Source organism: Heterocephalus glaber, unplaced genomic scaffold, assembly GCF_053883595.1.
Source record: "Heterocephalus glaber isolate CG9 unplaced genomic scaffold, H.glaber_assembly_v1.0 deba00001764, whole genome shotgun sequence".
In the NCBI taxonomy this organism is placed as follows: domain Eukaryota; kingdom Metazoa; phylum Chordata; class Mammalia; order Rodentia; family Bathyergidae; genus Heterocephalus; species Heterocephalus glaber.
In genome coordinates this window covers 1026300-1051352 of record NW_028258461.1, presented here as the reverse complement: position 1 = coordinate 1051352, position 25053 = coordinate 1026300, and the positions used below count along the sequence as shown (strand labels likewise).

At 38.9% G+C, this 25053-nt stretch overlaps 1 pseudogene; it reads right to left on the bottom strand.

The window, feature by feature from the left end:
* Nucleotides 1-18439: 18439 nt before the first annotated feature.
* The window catches only part of LOC101706572 (jouberin pseudogene), a 29698-nt pseudogene continuing 23084 nt past the window's right edge, over nt 18440-25053 (bottom strand).

The following is a 25053-nucleotide window of genomic DNA, read 5'->3' as shown; positions in this document are numbered from 1 at the left end:
AGTCAATTAAACCAAACATACTAAAATTTATTTCCACGTGGTCCATCAAGTAGGCAATGTAGTTCCTTTAATTTGTAGGTTAGGCGAGCAAGAAATACTGGATTGACTCTGATTAGGACGTTTTGTGTTCTCTCTCTAGTCTGCCTATGAAAATGAAGGTGTCTCATTCTTTCCCTTCCTGGGGGATTGTGAGTACTAAATACTCATATGTCATTAATCTATCCTCCAGAGCATTTATCAGGTGACTCTCCTGCCCACCGTGTTGGCAATCTTTGCTTTCCTTCCACAGGGTGGGTCAGGAGGCACAGCTCACACACTTTGTTATGGGATGGGTCCTTTGGCATTGACAGCATGTTGTGGACTAAGAGCTGGGGAAAACTGAAGCTACCAGACCATGTCTAGGCCATTGCAGTGACTTCTGCTGGAAGCAGATAGGGATCTCTTCCTTGTCCTAATGCAGAGGAAGAGAAAAAGCTAGTCTTTCTGCAACTGACATCTCCAGATACCTCAGAGCTTTTAAGTCTGTTACTGCTATACAAAAGTTTCAACTTAGAATTATGTGATGTTTAAGTGAAAACTTGAAAGTGAATGTTCTTAGCTTCATTATACAGAATAGTAAAGAAGTGGAGACAACACAAACGTCCATCAACTGATGGATGAAACACACAAAATATGGTGTCCTGACACAATGGAATGTCACCGAGTACACCAAGGAGTGAAATGCTGCGACAACATGAAGTACTCGCTACAAAATGTGCAAACCTTGAAAATATTATGTTAAGCAAAAGCTTCTCCTGACTACTCTTACTCTCTCTTCTTCACTTGGCACAGTGATTACTTACAATCAGTCTCTTGCACTTCTGACTCTATCTTGGTATCTGCTTCCTGGAGGACCAAAACTGACACTCTTTGGTGGAGCAAATATTTAAGCACAAATCTTCTGGCTCCAAGATCTTTCTATAGAGCTAACTATCACTATTGTGCATAGCCCCCTGGGACTAACTAGCTGAATAACAAAACACTGCTGAGTTTACCGTGTTCCCTTCTATACAGATACACATGAAGAAGGCCAATTTTATAGATAGAACAAGCTTCTGGGGCTAAATTCAGTATGCTCAGAACGCTTAATGTACTGACGAGTACAATGTATCCCATGAGACAGTCCATGTGAACTTTCATAAACCAGGGTCTTTCTTACTCCTCCCTCACACTTTTGCAGGAATTACCAGAGTCTAATTACTTTCATTTGCAATGTACAAATGAGATCAGCTATACGGAGAGAGCAGAGGTTTGGAATTGAATTTGAGGTGGTTACAGGGAAGAGTTGTTGGAGTACATAGAACATCAGGAGAAGACAGATCTTCCAGCATGAGGTACTTGGCCTCATGTGGGGAAGTATGCAGAATACAAAGGCAATACAGACTTTTGTTGGCTGCTTTGAATTTGTTGCCCCTTGACAGCAAGATCCTTTGTGAATTCTTCCCCACCCATATCCTCAATTTAAGACAGACTTTATTGAGCACTGACTATAGGCCAAACTCAATGCTGGGAATCTCAAGGGCTCCCAGACTTGTAATCAAGTGACAAGACGTATGTGACTATGACCCCTAAATGCAAGCCAAGTTCAGTGCTGGGAGTAAAGCAAGCCGAAAGATTGGTTCCAAAAGGAAGGTTTTGAAGTAAGTGATTAAAGGGATGGGTATGCAAAGAGAAGTAAAACTTGAGCAAAGCAGGTATTCCAGACAGCAGTGACACCATGAAGAATGGCAGCAAGGTGAGAGATGCCATCACATTTACAAACCAACAAGGGTCGCTAAGTAGTCAAATCCATGGCAGGTTGGGGGCAGAGGTGAGTGGTGTGGAAGAGGAAGAAGGGACCATGCCCACATAATCTCATGTGGCAAGCAAAGGAGTGTGAACATTATCCTGTGGGTAACTAGGAGGTACCAACAAGTTTAAAAGTGTGCCGGGGTGAGAGAGGGTTGCTTATATGATTTTTTATATTAACAGGTCTAACTCCTAAATCTGTGATGTCTTGAATTTATCTGCAGAAATACTGACCCACACACCATAATACATTTACACGTACGTACTGCAAAGAACACTTGACTGTGGTAAAGCAGTCTCTTCGGACTCCAGTTTTGTCATCTGTAAAACATGTGTGACCTTGGAGGTTCCCTCCACCCTATGCTTCTATGGCTCTATTCTTAATAATTTGTCTAGAAACAACCTAGATGGTAGTTCTGACATGCAAATCTACTTGACTTGGATCTCTACCATTAATATGAAGTGCTTAAGCAATTAGCAATTTCACTTGACAGTGTAGTTGAGGATCCAAAGTAGATTTATTTAAATTGAGTCAACTATCTGGATAAGGCTCGACTACTGTCTGAAAAGCACGCTGCTCAGCTCATATTTTTACCAATCAGTGCTTAGGTTATGCATTTGTTGCCTGTTTCGCATTGGTCTGAGTGCCTCGAGAAGCCATGGCTGGTCAGGCTTGCTGATAGTTAAGCATGGAGACAATGTCCCCAGCTAACTCTACTCATTGCATCTGATGGCTTCTTGGAGCCAGGCAAGCAGCCCAGGCAGGACTAATGATGCACTTGGGCTTTTCATAAAAGCACACTTTCAACCAAGTCTTTTCTAGTTATCCATCTCTCTGGTGATAATGATAAGTTGCTTTCTTCAGCAGTTCACGATCACAAGATTATGAATCTAAGGTTGTAGAGAGAAGTGTTGTCTTGCCTTTATAGTACAAAGAATTTGGGATTCAGTGGGCCCTTACAAGTCATCTAGATTCTTCACTTTACAAAAGAGGAAGCCGGGGAACACTTCAAGTCTTTCAAATTCACAGATACTTGTCATCACTTCTTCTTTAGCCCCGTCTCTCTTAATCATCAAGAATCATGAACTTTTCATAAAAATGTACTTTTCTACCAGTTTAATGCTCTTGGTAATAACTATGCAGTTTAGCTAGAGAATGGAGTCTTGTGTGGGTGTACTGGCAAGTTATTCATTTAGCTACTCCTAAAGGTCCTCATTGCTCTTTAATACCAAATCCTTTCAGCATTTATGTGAATTCATTCAACATTCAATCAGCAGCTTTTATTGAACTGATATTGTTCTCCTCTCTGGGATGAGTAAGACATGTTCCTTGCTTTGAATAGCTTGATCTTTTATTTTGGGGGGGGTGGACACTCTAAAAGGCAACTGCAATTTAATGTGACAAGCACAGAATTATAAAAGTGAACTATACGTAGGGACAAAAATGAGGGAGCAATTAATTCCATCTGAGGTATAAGAGATCGACAGAAAGCAAGTGACATTTGAGCTGGCCCTGGGAAGGAAAGAAGCAGTTGTGGCAGGTACTTGAAGAGCGGGGGCTCAGTGTGGGGGAGGATTTTCTCGACAGGGGACTGAGTCAAAGTCACTGAAGCGTGCAAGAGTATGGCTTTTTGGGAAGTGGGATAGCTGGAGTTTATGGCATCTGCATGCAAATGGATCTAGTGCATAGGATAGTGGAGGACCTTGCAAGGCAGGGGAAGGCTTGTGGTGTTTGCTGTGTTATTCAGCTTTTTGTCATTCTAATTACATATACAGAGCAAAGCTTTAGGTTGGCTCACAGGCTTGGAAGTTCCAGTCATTGATCATTGGCCCCAATGGTTTGGGCCTGTGCAAGCCAGTATATCAAACTGGGAGCCTATGATGGACCAAAACCACTCATCTTGTGGCCAGGAAGTGACAGAGGGGGCAGAATCCACAGTCTCCTATGAGGGCATGTCCTTCATGACTCTTGAAGTTTCTGCCACTTCCCCACGGTGACACACTGGGAATCAGGCTTTAACACTTGTGCCACTGAGAAACAGTGAAGAACCACACTACAGCATTTGTTTAATATCCACAGTCCTAAAGGTGGAGACCCATGGTATACATGAGCGTAGCATGGTTCTGAAAGGCACCTTGGAGCTTCAGAGTATAGGATGGGATGGACACAGGCAAACCAATGAAAATTCCGTTGCATGTGTAATTAGCCCTAACTTCAGAAGGATAGTTTCATTTCTCTGTGTGTATCTGGCTGTACTTGGCATTAACCCCCATCCAAAAGACACTGAGTTTTAATCCATCTTCTCTTGCTATAGGAAAATACCACAGGGTAGGTCATACATAAACAATATTTGATATTTGTTTGGCTTTTAGTTCTTGAGGCTAGGAAGTAAAGAGTATTGTGGTGGCATCCAGTGTGAACCTTCCTGCTGCACAATAACATGGTGAAGGGGAGCACATGGTGAGAGGGAACGAACATTTTAGCATTTAGGGCTTTTCCTCTTCCTGATGTCCTTATGGGAATCCCACCCTCTTGACCTCATCTAATCTCTTTTTTTTCTAATTAATTTTATTGGTACATTTAAGGTACACAATATAATGACATTCATCATTGGGAATTTGCAACTTTCCATAATCTCTCTTGGTTCTTATGTTTCCCCCTTCCCCTGCCCTCCCTTCAACCACTCCATCCCTCCCTATTTACAAAGATTTTGTTTCCACTTTTTCATTTTCTCATATTAATTCCATTCCTTTCTTTCCTTTCCCCTACCCCTCCCACTTTCTCTTCCCCTTTGCCCCTTTTTTTCCTATTTCACATTATATATTAGACCTTTTAGTCCTTATTTACAGTTTCAGTTTCTCACACCAGAGAAACTATTTAGTATTTACACATGTGTGTCCTATTTGTTTCACCTAAGAGTATCACCTCAATGTGCATCCATTTAGCTATAAATGTCTCTAATTTCTTATTTTTTATGGCTGAGTAGTACTCCATTTTATTAAAAAAAAAACCCCACATTTTCTTTATCCAGTCTATAGTTGATGTGCAATTGGGCTCCTTCCAAGTCTTAGCTATTACAAACTGTGCTGCTATGAACATGGGTGCACAAATATCACTGTGGTATGATTCTTTTAATTCTTTGGGGAAGATCCCCAGCAGTGGAATAGCAGGGTTGAATGGGACTTCCAGTCCTAGTTCTTTGAGGTATCTCCATACTGATTTCCACAGTGGTTGTACCAGTCTACAGTCCCACCAGCAGTGGAGCAGGGTTCCTCTTTCCCCACAGCCCCGCCAGCATTTGTTACTGGTCGATTCCATGATAGCAGACATTCTTTCTGGAGTGAGGTGGAATCTCAGCATTGTTTTCATTTGCATCTCTTGAATGACCAGTGATGTTGAGCATTTTTTCATATGTTTATTTGCTATTTCTACTTTTTGTCTGAGAAATGTCTGGTCATTTCAGGTGCCCATTTTTGGTTTGGGTCTTTAAATTTGGAAGGCCTGATTTTTTAAAGTTCTTCACAGATTCTAGATAGTAGACCTGTGTCTGAGGAAGAGCACGTGAAGATTTTTTCCCACATTGTGGGTTGTCTCTTCACACTGCTGGTGGTTTCTCTTGCTGTGCAGAAGCTTTTTAGTAAGAAAAGATCCCACTTGTTGATTGTTTGTGCTAGTTCACAGGCAACTGAGGTTTTGTCCATAAAATCTTTTCCTACAGCAATGTCTTAAAGAGTTTTACCTAACTTCTGCTCCAGCCGGTTCAGCGTTTCTGTTTTAATACTTAGATCTTTATTCCATTTTGATTTTAGTTTAGTGCATGGTGAGAGATACAGGCCTAGTTTTAATCTTTGGCAAATTGAAAATCAGTTTTTCCAGCACCATTTATTAAAGAGGCTATCTTTCCTCCAGTGAGGGTGTTTGGCTCCTTTGTCGAAGATGAGATGGCTGAGTGTGTCTGGCGTTGCTTCTGCATCTTCTAATCTGTTCCACTGGTGATCCAGTCTGTTCCTTTGCCAGTACCATGCTGGATTTATCAGAGTAGCTTTGTAGTATAGTTGCAGGTTGGGGATTCGGATACCCCCTTCCAAGTCTCTGTTACCTAGAATTGCTTTTGCTATTTTGGGTCACTTCTTGTTTCAAATGAATTTTTGGATTGTTTTCTCAAAGTCCATAAAGTATGCTGCTGGAATTTCAATTGGGATTGCATTAAATCTATATAGCAGTTTTGGAAATATGGCCATTTTCACTATGTTGATTCTTCCTACCCAGGAGCAGGGGATGTCTGTCCATTTTCTGATATCAGCTTCAATATCTCTTTTCAGAGTGCTATAGTTTTCAGAAAAGAGGTCTTTGATTTCTTTCATTAGGTTGATTCCTAGATATTTCAGTTTCTTGGATACTATCATGAAAGGAATTATTTGCCCTATTTCTCTCTCAGTGAGTCTGTTGTTTGTGTAGAGGAAAGCTATTGATTTTTGTATGTTGACCTTATATCCACCTACTTTACTTCATTATTAAGTCTAGAACACTTTTGATGTAATTCTTGAGGTCTTCTATATAGAGTATCATGTCATCTTCAAATAATGACAACTTGACTTCTTCATTTCCTATCTTTATTCATTTTATTTCTTTCTCTTGTCTAATTGCTGTGGCTAATGTTTCCAAGACTATATTGAACAAGAGAGGTGATAGTGGACATCCTTGTCTTGTTCCTGATTTTAGTGCAAAGGATTTCAGTTTTTAACTACTTAGTATGGTATTGGCTGTTGGTTTTTCATAGATAGCTTTTATCAGATTGAGGTAGAGACTGTCTATTCAAATTTTTTGTAGGGTTTTTTTTTAATCATAAATGTGCATTGGATTTTGTCAAATGCTTTTTCTGCATCTATTGAGATGACCATATGGTTTTTGTCCTTGACTCTATTGATATAATGTGTTACATTTATTGATTTGCGCACACTGAACCATCCCTGCATCCCTGGGATGAATCCCACTTGGTCACGGTGTATGATCTTCTTAATGATCTTCTGCATTCTATTTGCTAGTATCTTATTAAGGATTTTTGCATTTGTGTTCATTAGTGAGATTGGCCTATAGTTTGCTTTTTCGGTTGGGTCTTTCTCTACTTTTGGGATCAAGATGATATTTGCTTCCAGGAATGAATTTGGGAGTATTGCTTCCCTTTCAATCTCATTGAAGAGTTTAAACAGTAGTGGCAGCAGTTCCTCTCTAAATGTCTTGTAGAATTCAGCAGAGAAGGCATCATGAGCCGGGCTTTTATTAGTTGGTAAATTTTTAATTACATTTTCAATTTCATTGATTGATATTGGGGTGTTTAGAGTTTTTAGGTCATCTTCGTTCAACTTTGGTAATTCATACTTATCTAGGAATCTATCCCTTTTTTCTGTGTTTTCCATCTTATTGGCATACAAGTTCTCGAAGGAGGTATTGATGATTCTCTGAATTTCTACTGGGTCCGTTGTAATTTCATCCTTTTCATTCCTAATTGCATGGATTTGGGCCATTTCTTTCCTTTTTCTGGTAAGGATGGCTAAGGGTTTGCCAATTTTGTTTATTCTTTCAAAGAACCAACTCTTGGCTTCATTGATTTTTTTGTATTGTCCACTTAGTCTCCATTGCATTGATTTCTCCTCTGATCTTTATAATTTCCTCCCTTGTATGAGCTTTGGGGTTGTCCTGCTCTTCTTTTTCGAGAAGCTTGAGGTTCAGCATCAGGTTGTTTAATTGGGCTCCTTCAGTTTTCCTAATATGCATATTCACTGCTATGAATTTCCCTCGTAAGACAGCTTTCATTGTGTCCCATAGATTCCAATATGTTGTATTGGCATTGTCATTTAATTGAAGGAACTGCCTGATTTCTTATTTAATTTCCTCTGTGACTCATTGGTTATTCAGAAGTGTGTTGTTCAATTTCCATGTGTTTATGAAATTTTTGTGGTTTCTTTTGCTATTGATATCCAACTTCATTGCACTATGATCTGATAATATACAGGGGATAACTTCAATTTTTTTGTACTTACCTTAATATGTTCTATGAGGGAGTATGTGGCCTATTTTGGAGAATGACCAGTGTGCAGCTGAAAAGGATGTGTTTTCTGATTTTGTGGGGTGGAACACTCTGTAAACATCTGTTAAGTTCATTTGTTCAAGAGTTTCATTCAGTTTTAGTATTTCGTTGCTTGTTTTTTGCCTTGTTTATCTATCCATTTGTGACATTGGGGTATTGAGGTCCCCTGCTACTATTGTATTAGTGCTTATATGATTTTTAATGTCTGTTATTATTTGTTTTATATAATTGGGTACATTAGTGTTTGCTTCATATATATATTTATGATTGCCATCTCTTTCTCTCAGATTGTTTATTTTACAAGGATGCAGTGTCCTTCTTTGTCTCTCTTAATCAGTGTTGGTTTGAAATCCACTTGATCTGCAAAGAGGATAGCTACTCCTGCTTTTTTTCAGGTTCCTGTTGCATGGAGTAATGTTTTCCACCCTTTAACTTTCAGTCTATGAGTTTCTTTTTGAATTAAGCATGTTTCTTGTATGCAGCATATTGTTGGATCTTGCTTCTTGACCCATTCTGCCAGTCTATTTCCTTTGATTGGTGAGTTGAGACCATTAACGTTGATGGTTATAACTGTTAGTTATTGACTTATCATTTTCATGACTTTTTCTTTTTGTTGGCTTCTCCCCCTTTGCTTTTAATTTCTCGTGGAGCCCAGTGTATCCATTCTGTTGTGCTTCCTGAGGTTGTTATCCTCATTGTCTTTTCCTAGGATATTGTGTAGAATTCTTTGGAGTGCTGGTTTGGTATTCATGAAGTTCCTAAGGTACTCTTTGTCATGAAAGCATCTTATTTCTCCATCAATTTTGAAAGATAGTTTTGCAGGGTACATCAATCTGGGTTGGAGGCTGTTTTCCTTTAGGTCTTGAAATATGTCACTCCAACCTCTTCTTGCCTTGAGGGTTTGCATTGAGAATTCCGCTGTGATTCTGATGGGCTTTCCTTTGCATGTGATTTGTTTCTTCTCTTTAACTGCTTGTAGAACTTTGTTCTTCTGTTGGGCTTCTGGAATCTTAACAATTATATGCCTATATGTAGATTTTTTTTTCTGATCAAGGCTGTTTGGAGTCCTATATGCCTCACTTTTCTGTATGTCAAGTTCTTTTCCCCTGCTTGGGAAGTTTTCTGCCATTGCATCTGTGAGCAGTTTTTTTTTTATGTCATCTGAACTCTCTCCTGTTTCTTCATTGATTCCAATCACTCTGATGTTATTCTTTGCATTATCCAGAAGCTGCTGGATTGATTTCTCGTGGTCCCCTACAATTTTAAAGAAAATTTTTTTCTCCTGGTTGGTCACTAACTGCAATCTTATCTTCTATATCTGAAATTCTGTCCTCACATTGGCTCATTCTGCTGCACAGACTTTCAGTGGAGTTTTTAATCTCCTGGAAATCTGTTTGCATCTGTTGTATGGATTCCATTTGTTTCCTATGTTGGGATTCCATCATGTTCCTCAGCTCCTCTATTTTTTCACCTGTGTTCTCTCTAGATTTATTAATCATCTCTTGTACTATGGGCCCAATCTCTGCTGTTATGTGAGAAATTATTTCTGATTTCAGTTATTCCAGATCCTCTCTTGTTTTCAGTTCAGGGAGTCCAGGAAGACAATCTGATACTCAGTCAGGTGGTTGAGCATCAGTGTGTTCCATCTCCTTTCCCTTTGGGGTTGCTTTGTGTGATCAGGGAGTATGGTTTTGAGACTCGTTTAAGTGTCGTCTTATTTCAAATTGGGGGGTGGGATGCGTGCTGCTTGTGCCCCCAGGGCTCGCCTCCTCTGTGCTCAGGCCAGTGGTTTGGCAGCTTGGAAGTTTCACCTCCTCTGCACTGGGAGCAGCTCTGCTTCTCAGCACTGGGGGTGCTGGTCCATCTAATCTTAATCACCTCCCAAAGTTTCTACCTTCAGATACTAATGACCATAACTTTGGAGATGAATTTTCAGCATGAGTTTAGGAAGGAACAAGTGCTTAGGCCATAGAACACTTGTTGTCTTATTGCTTTGGTCAGACTACTGTAACAAAATGCCACAGATTGGGTGGTTTAACAACACAAATTTAGTTTCTCATGGTTCTGGAGGCCAAAAATCTCAGATTGAGGCCCTGGCAGATTCAGTTTCTGGTGTGGTGAAGTCTCTCTTCCTGGGACCTAGAAAGCTACCTCATAGCTTGTGGCTGAAGGAGGCAAGTCAATCTGAGGTATCCCTTCTTCCCACATAAGAATCTGTGTTCTGTCTGATGAGGGCTCCATCCCTACTATCTCATTTAGTCTTAATTACTGCCATAAAAGTCCTAATTCCATATATAGCCATATTGAGGTTTCAGCATATGGAACCTGTTTTGAGGGGAGGGGATAAAATTTAGCTTTCAATAACAGCTGAACTTCTGGTTCTACATAGCAAGAAACCCATACAAAGAGTTTTTATAGCCAGAAACCATACAATGACTATCATCTCTCCAGACTGCAAATGAAAGTCAAACATGCCATGTGAAGATCCCAGCTGTGTCTAGTATTCCCAATATTGTATATATTTTCCTTTTGATCGAGGAGTGAGAGATTCCTCCTATTCCCCAGAGTCCAGAGAACTGGCATCACTGCCATCCTAATGTTTGATCCCTCTTTTAGGCGATTTATCACTTAGGCTCTGGTAATCATTCCCTGATCTGCTGAACAGCCCACCCCTCCCCAATTCAGGCACTGTCCTCCATATTTTATTCTCTTCTTATCCTTTCCCGAAACAACCCACAGACTTTCCATTTCCCCAGGTCACAATCCTTTTTCCGTTCCAAAATACAGGCCTTCCGAGAAGTGGCAAACCAACAGGGCTTAGTCCTTCTGCCTCAGCTCCTTTTCCTGCAACCCAATAGGGCACATGAACACTTGCAAGGCTAATTGATTAAATGCCTGCTGAATGAATGCTGATAATCAAATGAATACCAACAATGACTGGAGCTAGAAATAGGAATTGTTTATGGACTCAGCATACAAAGGTTCACATAAAATAAAAGTACTATATTGGGGCTGGAGATTTAGCTCAGTGGTTCTGCCGCCTGCCTGGCAAGTGCAAGGTCCTGAGTTCGATCCCTGGTACCAAAAAAATAAAAGTACTATAAAAATTTCAGCAGGATTATTAGAACTCTAGTTTTGCTCTTCTAAATACAACCTCCAATTCTGTTTAATAGAAAAATATTGATTGGGCTTTATTTATAGATAAGACGGTCATATATATTGGACAAATAGTGTTATTGTCCCTTGGCAAATAAGATAAAAATTCATAGCTATGATAAAATATTGGCATAAATGATAAAATAATTATATGCTATGTCCTTAGTTCTAACAACAATAGACTGAGTATTTGTAGAATAAATAAAAAATGAAATTACATTGAAGGCAGATTAATTCAACAAAAATGTGCTGTGTCCAGAAATTTTAAGCAATTCCCTAGAGCTGCGGGAGCCAGCAGGCGTGAAATCTGCTGTTAGAATGCTCCTCACCTGTGCCATGGGGCCCAGTGGTGGTGGTGCATCCCTGGGGCCATGCCTTTGAAGCACTGGCACTCTTCCTCTGTGCTCTGCTTGCTGTTCACCACTAAGTGAACAGCTTTACTCCACCATGCTCTTCCGCCATGATGTATCTGTGCTGGAGCCAGCTAACTGTGGACTGAAACCATGAAGCAAATTGATCTCCTTCTCCTTTAAGTTGAGTAAGCCAGCCATTTTGTCCGAGCGATGGGAAAAGTGCCTGGTACAGGACAGAAGTCAAATTACCTTCATACACGTAAAAGTGAAGAATTAAATATCGACTGGAGTCTACAGACATTGCCCCATGTTGTACTTGAATGATAAAATTCCTACCCTGGTAAATCCCTGCTAAACCCACTTACCTACTGCAATAGGTGAACAGTATTTGAGAGAAGCACAGGATTATGTTTACTGGTTTTCATTTAGTACATGCCCGCTAATTTCAAGTGAGTTTTTAGTGCTACCTAGGTGTCCAAACTCATTTAGCTAACACACTCATTACCTTTCTCTCATAGAAGACTCATTTATGCCCTACCTTTTTCATCTGACCTTCAACACCTTTGAGACAGCCATAGAGTTGTGTACCTGTATCTCCCTACAGGAAAAAATTGCTGTTCAACTGCAAGGAGTGCAGCTAGCTGAGAGTCCCCAACCATCAGCTCTTTCAGAAAATGCCTCAGCCTTCTCGGTGAGGACACACTATTCCCAGGTAAACATGAGCCAGTGATTGGAAACACCAAAGTGACAGTGGCCTGACCATTTTGTCAAAGTGGAGCTCTTTTAACTCCTCTTCTTAGTTCTGGAGCTCTGTTCTGGGTGGCCAATTAAATTTTCAAATCTTACCACTGCCTGAGGTTGTTCCTGCCCTATGCTGTTTTCTCTAGCCCCCCTGCCACTGTTGCCCCAGCCACAGCCCAGATTACTTTAGACAGAAATATAGTACGCAATGTGGAAGAACATTAAAAGTTAACTTTATTTTCTTCTGGTATCAGCATTTAAAATGTTTTTATAGCCAACGATTTTTTAAAAAAATTAAGGCTCCATCTAGTTAAAGGAAAATACTGAATCATTATGCAGCTAATGGTTGCTGTTGCTCAGCTCTGTTCTCTGCACCACAAGCCTTGAGCCTTTCTCCCAGGAGACTAAAGCAGCACTTCCAACACCAAAAAGCATCACTGACCAGAAGATAACAAGGTGCAACTAGGACTGACATCTTTTCCCCACACTATTCAGTATAGTAAGGGCACTATGTACCTCCCTACAGGGCTTTGTATTCGCAATCATTGTGTCTTGGAAAGGTATTTTTTTTTTGCATTTAATTCCTATAACTTGACTCTATAACGCAAGAAAATATATTTTGAAAGGGAAGCATAGGGCTCATATTGTTTATCATCTAATATTCACACCTTCTGTATTGATGATTCTTTGCAGTTGCAAGATTTTGCCCTCCACTATTAAAGGGGAATCTTCTAACAGTCTTGTGAAGGGACAAGGAGGGGTATCATTTTCTGTGTTTTACATGTAGGAAAAATAAGGTTCACAGAGGCTATGTGTTTCTTTCAATAGCACAGAGCAGGAAAACGCAAAAGCTGTTACAAGATCCTAAGTTGTTCAAGTCTGACCAAAGTCCATTCTGTACTATATGACTGAGAGAGATCACTCTGACAAAATACAGGAAGACATCTGTGATTTGAGTCCAAGCTTGTATGAAGTACGGCACTGTGCATAATAACATTTTTTTCTTTATTCTATTTGCATGAGATGCAAAAGAAGATAAAAATTCATTAATGAAAACTGCTTTGAAGTATAATACTTGCACGCCCTGCTGAAGTATTAAAGCCTGCCAGTTGTTCATAATCATTAAGATTCCATTTTTGAGCAAAGACTAATTTGATTGTGACTCATAGTGAAGGTTCAGTGGATAAAATGGCCTAGAAATAAAAGAAACAGGTGAATTACCCATGACTGGCATTTGGCTATCCACAAGCGTGCTGGACTATGGATTAGACTCACCAGTAAGCCATTTGCCTTACTGTGACTGTTAAAAACATGTCCTATGTTTTGTTTTTTTTTGGCACAGGGAAACAAATGAAGTTGGGCAGCTAGGCAAGTTATTTTTTCCCCTTCGTAGTTCTCCAAGTAAGTGGAATAAATTCACTACGATTAAAATGTGAAATTTCAAATAAATTAATGAAACTGATGAAACTTTTAAATGGGTAATTACACTTATCATATTTTAAGGGAAATAAGAAGAGATGTAAAGCTTATAGAAATATGATTTATTCAGGAGAAGGAATTAGAAAAGAAAGTAGAGATATTTTAATTTGTTTTTTATGCAAGCAGTGTGTGGATATTATCTTGCAGTAAAACATGATTTCAAACAATGCGGAATATAAGATGAAAATGAAAATTCTATAATTACCTCTCCCTTTCCTAGATACAGCCACTGTCAAGAGTTCAGTGCATATACTTCTTGCTGTGCATGTGTATATACAGACTTTTTAATATAAATTGGACTTTGGTGTATACATTATTCCCTCACTCTTTTATTTTTACTAAATGATGTATATTAGAGATCATTCATCATTGTATTTAACCACATTATGTTAATCTATAGTATGGGTGTTACAGAAAGTCTTTTAGCCACACCTTGATTAATAGATACTTACCTTTTTTCCCAACAACGATGTGGTGCACATTTTGTTACAGGCTTCTTTGTTCACATAAATACCCAGAAAACAAACTGTGCGTTTGAAGTATCTGTGAATTTCAAGTTTATGTAGATTCTGCCGAATTGTCCTCCTAAATGTCTACCTATTTATCTGATCTCCAACACTGCGAGAGAGTAAAATGATCACTCACAATAATACGTATTATAATTCTAAAATTGTCCCATAATTTAAGATGTTTATTGCCCATGTAATTCTCCTTTGAAATATTTTTTATAACTTTATTTTTTTTCTACAGGTTGTTTTTGTTTTTGGATTGTTAGGCACCACTCTGTATATTCTAAATATTAATCTTCTGTCTATAGTTTATATTTTATGTATTTTCTCTCAGCCTGCCACTTGTATTTCACCTTTCCTTATAGTGTCTATTGTTAAACAGTGTTTACCTGTCTAAATCTGTTTTTCTTTTCTGGTAGGGTTCTGGGTTTTGTGCCTTGCTTAGGAAGTTTTTTCACCTTGAAACAATGAAAAGATTTTCTCCACTTTTCCAGTGCATTTAAAATTGAGTAGCTTTTCCTACTTAGACCTTTAATCTATATGGAATTTAATGTTTGAATGATCTGAGAAAACCCGTGCTCATAGCAGCATTATTCACACGGATGGAAGAAACTCAAGTATTCATTGACAGATCAATTCATAAAACAAGTATGTTATAAACTTACAATGCATTATTATTCAGGCTTACAAAGGAATGAAATTCTGACACACTTTGCAACATAGATGAACAATGAGGATATTATGGTAAGTGAAGTAACCAGTTACATAGAGTAAAATGTATGTAATTGTGCTTATATGGGGAATCTAGAGTGGTCAAATTCATAAACACAGAAAGAAGAATTGCCAATCACTGGGTGTTGGAGGAACTGGGGAGTTGGTTTAAAGATTCAGAGTTTTAGTTTTGTGAGATGAAAAGTTTCTGGGGATTGGTTGCAAACACTGTGAATATACTTAACGGTACTGAATTCTACACTTACAATGATTGTGAAGGTCAGTTTCCTGTATGTATGTTTTATTACAATTTTAAAAACAGTTAATCAAGTCTTATGTTTTTACTGTTCTCTATTTCTAAATTTTTGCATTTGTTGTAAGTTCTTTTTGTTTTCTTTACATGCATTTGTTCTTTCTATTAATAGTAGAATAAGATGCAAGGTACATTAATTTCTCTCATTATGACTGGGAAAATGCTGAAATTTCATTTTCAGAGTTTTTTATTTACATATTTAAAAATTATTACTAGGTTCAGAAAGGTTATGGATGCTCTATCTTATAGGCATATTAAACATTTTCTCAACATTAAAATTCTGCTATGACCCTCCGTCCAATTTAATCCTTTGGGATTTGAATTTTTCTGTATGTTACTGTCCATACACTTGCCTTTTCCCCGAAGTCTTTGGCTGGTATATCCCATTATTTTCCTCTTTGTGCCCCATATTTTTCAATCATTTTCTGTTTCATTGGCATGGATTTGCTTCTTTCAGTAGAACATAACTCAGTTTTAAAAATTAGATGCAGAAAGCCCCGACTATGAAATAGTGAAATTTAAGACATACACATTTGCTGACATTGCCAATTTCTTTGATCTTTTCCTACTACTTAATTGTATGCTTTCTGTTTGTGCCTTTTTGTTTGGTTTTTCCTATCCTTGCTTCTTGCCATTTGTTAGATTGATAAATTTTCTTTGTTCAATTTTTCCTACCGTCTGTATTTCCCTATAAATATCTAGGACAAATAAATATTTCTATACTTCTTCTAAATGAGAAGTCTATTACTTTGAACCATTCCCCTAAGACTCCTATGTAATAATCATCTGAGTTTGCTGTTCTAGATCATCATCACATTTTTACATAATGAAAAAAACATGGATTCAGATATAATCAGAAGTTAAACCTTCTTCTTTGTCCCTCACTCGTGTCTCTCATGTCATCTTATTTCTCTTTTATTGTTGTTTATAAATAGGTTATAAGCTATTTCTTTCAGAATCTGCAGATAGTGACCTTTCTTAGTCCTTATAGGTCTAACATGTCTTTAGCGTCACTTCGTAATTAAAATGTCAACTAGGAATGATCAAAATCATTGTCATATGTAAGGTGGCTTACTGAGGTCTGGGTGTAGTTGGAGTGTCTTAACTGGCAGGCTATTTGAATAGACGGGTGGGCTTGGGAGCCTCTCCAAGCCACTGCCAAAGTAGTAGGGCTATGCACTGCTGGTGAAGGGTCTTGTAGATCTCTCTCCTGGACAATGCTACCCGGCTCATACAACCACTGCACATAAACACATAAGCTTGTTGCAACTACTAGAAATATTTTCTTGCTTTTCCGTCAGGTTCCTATATTCTTCTAAGGAGCTATTTCCAAGCAGATAGTCCATTTTTGGTTTTAGCCAAGGATTAAATTCCAGAACTGTATGTTAAACACTGTGGGCATGTGTGTGTGTGCATGTGCATGTGCACACGTGTGTGTGTAGCTATGTGGGTTCCTGGGAAAGAATGCCTTTCTGTATATTCTGAGGATTTTACATCAGTCTTTAAAAATTGTCTCAGGGACCTCTCAGGTTATTTCTATTTGTTCTCTCTGATGTTGGTGTTTCTCTAATTCTGTAATTAACTTAGATGTTCTTTCTGACCTACCTTTTCGGCTATGATTTCTCTTGTTACTGTATTTTAGAGAATTCAATTATGTCCACGTCTATTTCAAGAAGGTGTTCATGGTTTCTGAGTCTTTGTTTACATTTCCTTTTGTTTTTCAGTGCTCTATCGGATATATGGACATTTGGTTGTTGGTGGTAGGAGGATTATGTACAACAGATATGTGTAACTTTTCTGTCACTTTTAACCACTTGAGCACACATTCAAGTAGACCGTGTGATGAGTCTAACACCATCTAGTGTAGTTAAAAGTTATAGCCATTCTTCCCTCAGCATGTACTTTCTCGGACATGTGCTAGACAGTTCATGGACATTATTTCTAATCCTCAAACAGTGCTAGAACATAAGCTGCATGTGGACTGAGACCATAGGACATCTTGACTGCTATTGTATTCCTAAGCCCAACACCCACTGAGTAGTAGCTACTCAATATACTCATTGAATGAAACGATGAACACCTTACAAGAGAAACGGTTTTATTACCATTTAGCAGATCCTAAAACTTAATCTCATACAGGTCTAGTATTTTGCTCTTGATGGGAAGTACTGGAGATGGAACTCAAGCTTGCTCTTACATTCTACAATACTTTTAAAAGGGGTTCTTTAAGTGAAACTAGGAAGGAGGCATGAGCTATTGTTCCTGATCTGACTTGAGCTCTGATTTTCTCTCAGTGATGAAGTTGTATATTAAGGTTGCCCTTGATATGCTGGAAAACAATAATCTCTTCACCACAGCCATGGGCACTAATTTTAGTGGGAGAGATATGGATTTTTTAGTAGTTTATATTATTAAAACCTCAGATTTTTGATTTCTCGAAGGTTTCAAGTGACCCCTCAGTGTGACATGGTCAGTGCAAAAAATGTAAGTTTATTTTAAGGCAAATAAATGGAAGTATGGTACTGAAACCAGCATCTATTGCATTCTATGTTCATTAGCTCGACTCTGGAGAATTCTGTTTACCTCCAGGACACTAACAACCATATGATACATACCATAGTAAACTGGGGCATGCTTTGGATCCAGCTGTGCTTTTGCACTTTAATTTATCCTTCTTCATTTGTCCCTCCAGACACTGGCTTCCTTGAAGGCCTCATCACTCTTTACCATTGCACCAACACAGTGCTGAGTCTTTCTGTCTAAAATCTTGCCACTTCAGATCCACCCTCCACCCAGCAGATCTTTCAAAAATAAAAATTAAGTTGGGCGCGTAGGTGCACACCCATAATTCCAGCACATGGAGGGTGAGATGGGAGAACTGCAAGTTCAAGATTCACCTAGGCAATTTATTTTTTTACAGCTTACTATTGCCTTTATTTTCTTATAAGAGGTATTACTAAATCTTTTTCATAATAGTTAATGATGAATTATATGAAATACTTGAAAGACTTGCATAGAAAAGATAAAACATGACATTATGTTGAAGGAAAATTAAGATGCACCCTGGTCTATATCACCTTACAAATCTTTCAACCAGCAACTAGCAATTGATGTATATTTCATAAAAATATATTCAGAGACTAAAAGGAAGATCAAATTCTTTTCCTTTTACAATGTATTTTTTAAACATAACAAAAGTACTGTAATTAAATGCCTTTGTTGTCTAGTAGTAAAAGAGGAACAAATGATAAGATTTTCTTTCTAAAGCAAAGTAACCGTTGGTGCTGAATCTACTTGATGGTTACAATGCCTTCTTTCTATGCTGATATTTCCAGTCTGAGTGAAACCGAAGTGATGTAGCATCTCATCAGTGGTCAGCATGTTTGACTGTTGTAATTTAGACTGTTGTGAGGAGGCTAGAGATGATGAAGTAAGTGTGAGATTTTTGTTGACTGTGACAGTTTCGAGTCTCTGTTTCTCTATCTGCATCTTTGTGGAAGAATTTTCAGTGTGTTCAAATTCACCAATCTGAAAAGAGCCTTGATGAGGTAGTTTAGGACAGGAACACAGAGCATCTTGACTTTGGTGTTTTCTAGGTAATGGCAACGTTGCACTGTAGCATCTGAACATTTCAGCCTCCTGCTGGGCTACACTGAAATCATAAATGGAAAGAAGAATTGGCTCATTCTGCCCAAATGCACAAAATGCAACCATATTTTCAAAAGGATGATAAGAAATGTCTCGAATGGGTGACTTGAAAAGCAGGACAGAATACAGAATAGTTGTTCCCCTGTTTCAGGGTTCCAAACATATACTCTACCATCCTCACTTCCAGCAAAGAGGAAAGTTCCACATGGCATCAAAGTACTGTGAGTCTTCTCCAGATAATTTGCTGCACCTAGAAATTTCCTTGCTGCTAATATTTGGAGATCCATAATTCTCAAAGTACTATCTTTGGTATGAATTGACAAACGTTTTCCATTGGGATGAACCTCCAAATAACTTATTGGAATCCCCTTAAATTCAGTTTACTTATTTATAGTCCAGTGGCACACTGAGTGTTCCAAATTATTAACATTGACATAAGAATTCCACACAAAAATCACTCATGTGCAGTCTCCTGAATACATGTGATGACCTTCAGCATCAAAACAGAGAGAGTTCATAAAACTCTTGTGAGTGTCATATCGTTGGATCAATACAGCAGAACATTCTCTCACATCAATTTTCCATATCAGTATCACAGAATCATAGCATCCTGTAACCACCAGCTCTCTTACAGCTGGATGGAATTTAGCCGTGTAAATAAAAACAGGATGAGGAAAAGCTCCAAAAGTATTTGTAGCATTTATTTCATTTTTCCATACCCTGGCAGTGCCATCAGAGGATGAAGTAAGCATACAGCTATCATCTTTTGACCAGGAAGGGTCATAAATGATATTGAGGTGGCCACACAATTCTCTCATGAAAGGTCCAGAAGGAATTTCATATAATATAATTGGATATCCATCCCAGCTGGTACAGGATGCTGCTGATATCCTTCCATTATGGGAGAAACCAAGACAAAACATCCTCGTTCTCCTGCATTAGTGAGAAGAGGTGCTTGTTTGGTACACTGCAAGCCTGTCCAGATAGTCATTTCCACTCTACTATTTCCTTCAAATCTTCTAATTCAGGTTCTGTGTCTATTGAAGTTGACTCACAGTGATGTTCATAATGTTCTGGTTTACCTTTCTCTTCCTGAAGAGCCATCATAGATCAGTAAGATGGCTTTATACCATCTGGAACTTTCAGTCCTCATATAGTTATATACAACACTGATAATGATTTCTTGGTCATTCGGACCACCATTCAAAAACCTCAGACATTTAACTGAGATCGCGGCTTAGTAGGTGGGTAGTAAAGCTGCAAGAGAAGTTTTGAATTGATACTTTCATTTCCTTTGAAGATTAAGAAAGGCCCAGGCAATTTTCCAAAAGCCACATTCTTGGTTTCGGACTTCAGAGTTATTCTTAACTTCATTCATGCTTAAAAAATCAAGAATCTCAATGAAAAGGATCACCTTAGGATCCTCATCAAAATCTTAAAGCAAATAGGGAAATTTTTCATTAAATATAATTTGTTCTTCCCACTCTGGGAGTATTGATGTTAACTATTTAAAATCCTATGGTTGTGTCATGATAGGAAGAATATAATCCACATTCTCTTTTTCATAGCAAGATGACACAGGATGCTCACTGTCATCTTTCTTGACATACTGACCAGTTTTCTCATCAACCACATGAATTTTTACCATTGGGTGAGAAATCATAAAATCTGACTTAAGTCGATCAGTTTGGTGAATGTAAACTCCTATGACAAGGCCATCCATCATCAAGCAAACTTTTGGGATAAACTGGACTATCTCGGCTTGTTACTTCATGAAGCCCATCTCTATCAATTTCTTCATTATTATCTGAAACTTCTTTAGCCGTTTTTTTTGGTTTGGATTTTGTGTTCTTTGCCACACCGCCTAGGCAATTTAGCAAGACCCTGTCTCAAGATAAAATTTTTAAAAAGGGCTGGGGATGAAGCTCAATGGTAGAGTGTCCCTGGGTTTGATCCCCAGTACTGTGAAAAAAACAAAAAACCCCAAAGATAAAAACCAGATCCTTATATCCCTTTTATGAAAAGCCTTTAATGACTCTCAGCTGTTCTAACGATTAAATAGCATTAGAGATATTGTTCTTCAAGACCTTCGCCCCTCTACCTTTGCTAGCTTATCTTCTATCACATCTCACAACAGAGGAGGATGTGGCAATGCTGAAATGCTTTTCAGGTAGACAGTTGAGGAACTGAATTAAGGTAACATAGTGTAGATAGATACCTAGTAGGAATACTTTATATACTCTAAATCCATGCTTCCCTACATTATATGGGTCAATATTACTTTTGGCTATGGATCTTGGGGTATTGCTCTCAGAACTCAGTTAGGTAAACATAATCAATATAATTACTTCCAAATGTTGATTTATCCAAACTTCCAACTGGCTATATTCCCCCCTGCCAAAAAAAAAAAAAGCAAAAAGAAACTTGAAACTTAATCTTCTCAGATTGTCCTAAATTACTGACATATTGGAGTTTCTATAAATCTGGAGGCAGTGGTTATGAGCAGGTTGGAAAGAGCAGGCTCTGAAGTGTAGGGAAGTAAAAGGGTTCTGGATGGCTGAGGCAGGCTAGTGGTTAAGAGGGGAGAGGTCAGCCGAGGTGAGGGGGCCTCAGGCTGAATGTGTGGGTCAAGGTCTGAGGGTTGCCAGCATAGGACTTTTCAGTCACAACCCAAGAGCAAACTTCTGAGTGTTTATTGTGGTTTGGTTCCGGTCTGATTTGGGTCACCTTGTCCCCTTGCTAGTTTATTGTAGCCAGAAGGAACTCAGGTCTTTCAGAGGAATTTTATTCCTCATTCAGCCAAAAACAATTAGCCGATCATTCATTTGTCATTTATGACAAGACTCCGAAGTGGCAGATAGTCTGCCAGGTCCCAAGGTATTGGTTGGAGTGCTGACTTCTGTAATAAACGACTCTCACTCTGATCCCAGTCCTTCACTCAGTTATTCAGCGAGTCCAGCTCCTTCCTCCTTTAGTCTCACTGTCTTCTTGGTCCTTGAAGCTTTCTCCTGTCCAGTGGGCGGGTGTGGAGCAATCTTTTGCAGTCACATCTCATTAGCAATTCCAGTCCCACGGATGTCCCTAAGCAGAAGGGAAACTGGGACATGCAGTCTTCCTAAGACTCTATGAAGATGAGAACATGCACATTGGCAAGCACTAGCAATTTCTGCATATGGGGCTTAGAGAGATTTAGACTTATAGTAACATCCAAAGACACTGAGCTTTTAAGATGTGACTGCTACAGAGTACAAAAGAAACCACAGGGTGAGTGTATGGCAAACAGAGTTAAAGAACTATTGGTATCACCCTCCCACCCTCCCTCCAGGACTGAGGAATGAACCCAGGGGCCCTCTACCACGGAGCAGTATCCTCACCTACTTTTTAATTTTTTTTTTTAAATTCTTGAGACAAGGTCTTGCTAAGTTGCTCAGGCAGAAATCAAATTTGTGAACCTTCTGCCTCAGCCTCCTGGATAGCTGGAATTATGGCATATGCCACTGTACCTGGCTACCAGTTTTATTTTTCTGAGAGTGAAAATTAGGACCAACATATAAATGTCATGGTTGTCACTTGATTTTTATTTTTAATTTTTTTTCCAGTTTATTTATTTATTTATTGTATCTATCACATTTTGTTTATTTATTAATTGGGGGAAATTTCATTTATTCCTTTTTGTTTTTTAAATTTTTTTATTTTTTAAATTAATTTTATTGGTACATTTAAAATATACAACATAATGACATTCATCATTGGAAATTTGCACCTTTACATAGTCTCTCTTGGTTCTTATTTTTTCCCCATTCCTCTGCCCTTCCTTCAATCCCTCCATTCCTCCCTATTTACAAAGACTTTGCTTCCATTTTTCATTTTCTCATATTAACTCCATTCCCTTCTTTCCCTTTCCCTACCCTTCCTACTTCCCCTTCCCCTTTGCCCCTTTTCTTCCTATTTCACATTATGTATTATACCTTTTAGTCCTTATTTACACTTTCAGTTTCTCACACTAGAGAAATTATTCTGTATTTACACATGTGTGTCCTATTTATTTCACTTAAGAGTATGGCCTCCATGTGCATCCATTTAGCTATAAATGTCTCTAATTTCTCATTCTTTATGGCTGAGTAGTACTCCATTTTATATTAAAAAAGCACATTTTCTTGATCCAGTCTCCAGTTGATGGGCATTTGGGCTGTTTCCAAGTTTTAGCTATGACAAACTGTGCTGCTATGAACATGGGCGCACATATATCACTGTGGTATGATTCTTTTAATTCTTTGGGGAAGATCTCCAGCAGTGGAATAGTGGGGTCAAATGGGACTTCCAGTCCTAGTTCTTTGAGGTATCTCCATACTGATTTCCACAGTGGTTGCACCAGTCTACACTCCCACCAGCAGTGGAGCAGGGTTCCTCTTTCCCCACAGCCCCGCCAGCATTTGTTATTGGTTGATTTCTTGATAGCAGCCATTCTTTCTGGGGTGAGGTGGAATCTCAGCATTGTTTTCATTTGCATCTCTCGAATGGCCAGTGATGTTGAACATTTTTTCATACGTTTATTTGCAATTTCTACTTCTTTGTCTGAGAAATGTCTGCTCATTTCAGTTGCCCATTTGTGGATTGGGTCTTTAAATTTGGGAGGTCTGATCTTTTTAAATTCTTTATAGATTCGAGATAGTAGACCTGTGTCTGAGGAAGAGCAGGTGAAAATTTTTTCCCACATTGTGGGTTGTCTCTTCACACTGAATTGCTTTATCGTGCAAATATATGAACAGCTGAAATATTCACAACCGTATTTGTGCTATCTCATATATATTCATTTCATGTATGCATATTCTTTATATAGAATGGTGGATTTCATTTTGACATATTTGTACATGCATATAATATACATTGCTCATTTTCACTCCTCACTGTCCCCTTCCTCTGAGTCTTCCTCTTCCTTTCGGTGAATCCCCTTTTTAGTCTTCCTTCTACTTTCATGCCATCTCTTTTTAATTTTTGTAGATTACATACACACTATATATACATATATCTTTAAGCATATGCATATATATGCACGTATAACTTAATCTTTAAACTTATGTAACATGTGTAATCTGTCAGGCACTGTTTTAGGCACTTTATACATGTTCTCCTATTTAATTCTCAGAACAACCCTGTGAGGTAAGTAGTATTATCATCTTATTTTATAAATGCAGAAATGAAGGCCCAGTTCAGGATGCCACAGAGAATACACAGCAACACACTCAGTAGCCTGACCTTAAACCCATTAGACCAGCTCCAGATTCTAGGCTTTCCTCAGGGGGACCCTTCTCAGTTATTTCTTCATGTCAAGCGACACCTCATGAGTTTTATTTTGTGATGCCCACATGGAGTCCTTTCAGGCCACAAAAGGACGTTACACTTTAAGAACTGAGCAGAGTGAGGTAGGCAAGATGCGATACCCACACTGTGGCTCTGGCAGGGGTCTTGATGCTTAGAGTCTCGGAGTGAGTGGGACTGGCCCAGGAGGGGCCATGAGGAGAATGTGGTGGCAGCCTGGCAAGCTGCTGCACACCAGCTCTGATGGGGGGAGGAAGGCAGAGCTACGCAGCAGACTGTACAGAGAAGAGGCAGCAGGCTCTGGCAGCGGGTGGGAAGGAGAAGGGAGAGAGAGGCACGACTGTCCGGCAGCGCCCATCTGTTGTCTTGTCGCTTGTCTGCCAGTCGAATGTAACCAGTGACTTCTGAAAGCCAACTGCCCTTCACCTCAGAGCATAGTGTTGACAAACAGTAATAGCACTTTCAAGGAAGAAGTGAAAAGCTGGCTCCATCAATTAGTGGTTGTTGATGGAAATGGGGCAGAGAATTTTCCCTGAAGAAATCCTCAAAACACAGACCAGCCATCAGTTCTGTGAAGTACCTCAATGGACCCTGAAGCCTCTTACGCCAATGATACATGTCACTCTTCTGTGGCTTCTCAACCCAAGGTGACCAATCCCAGGTGACAGGAGAGGAGACAACCACTGCCTGGCAAGTTCTCACTTACAACTGCACTGATGTCAGGTTATTACCTGGGTGCACCTGTCTGCCTGCAAGACTGTGGCTGCTGAAATGAAGTGCAAGTGTTTCAAAACTATCACATTCCCTCTATCAACTCAACCTGCCGAATTCTCTTTTAAATAGCAATTTGTTCTGTTTGTTTTTAATTCTCTCATTTGGTCTTCCTCAACCAGAACGCCTCCCTTGGT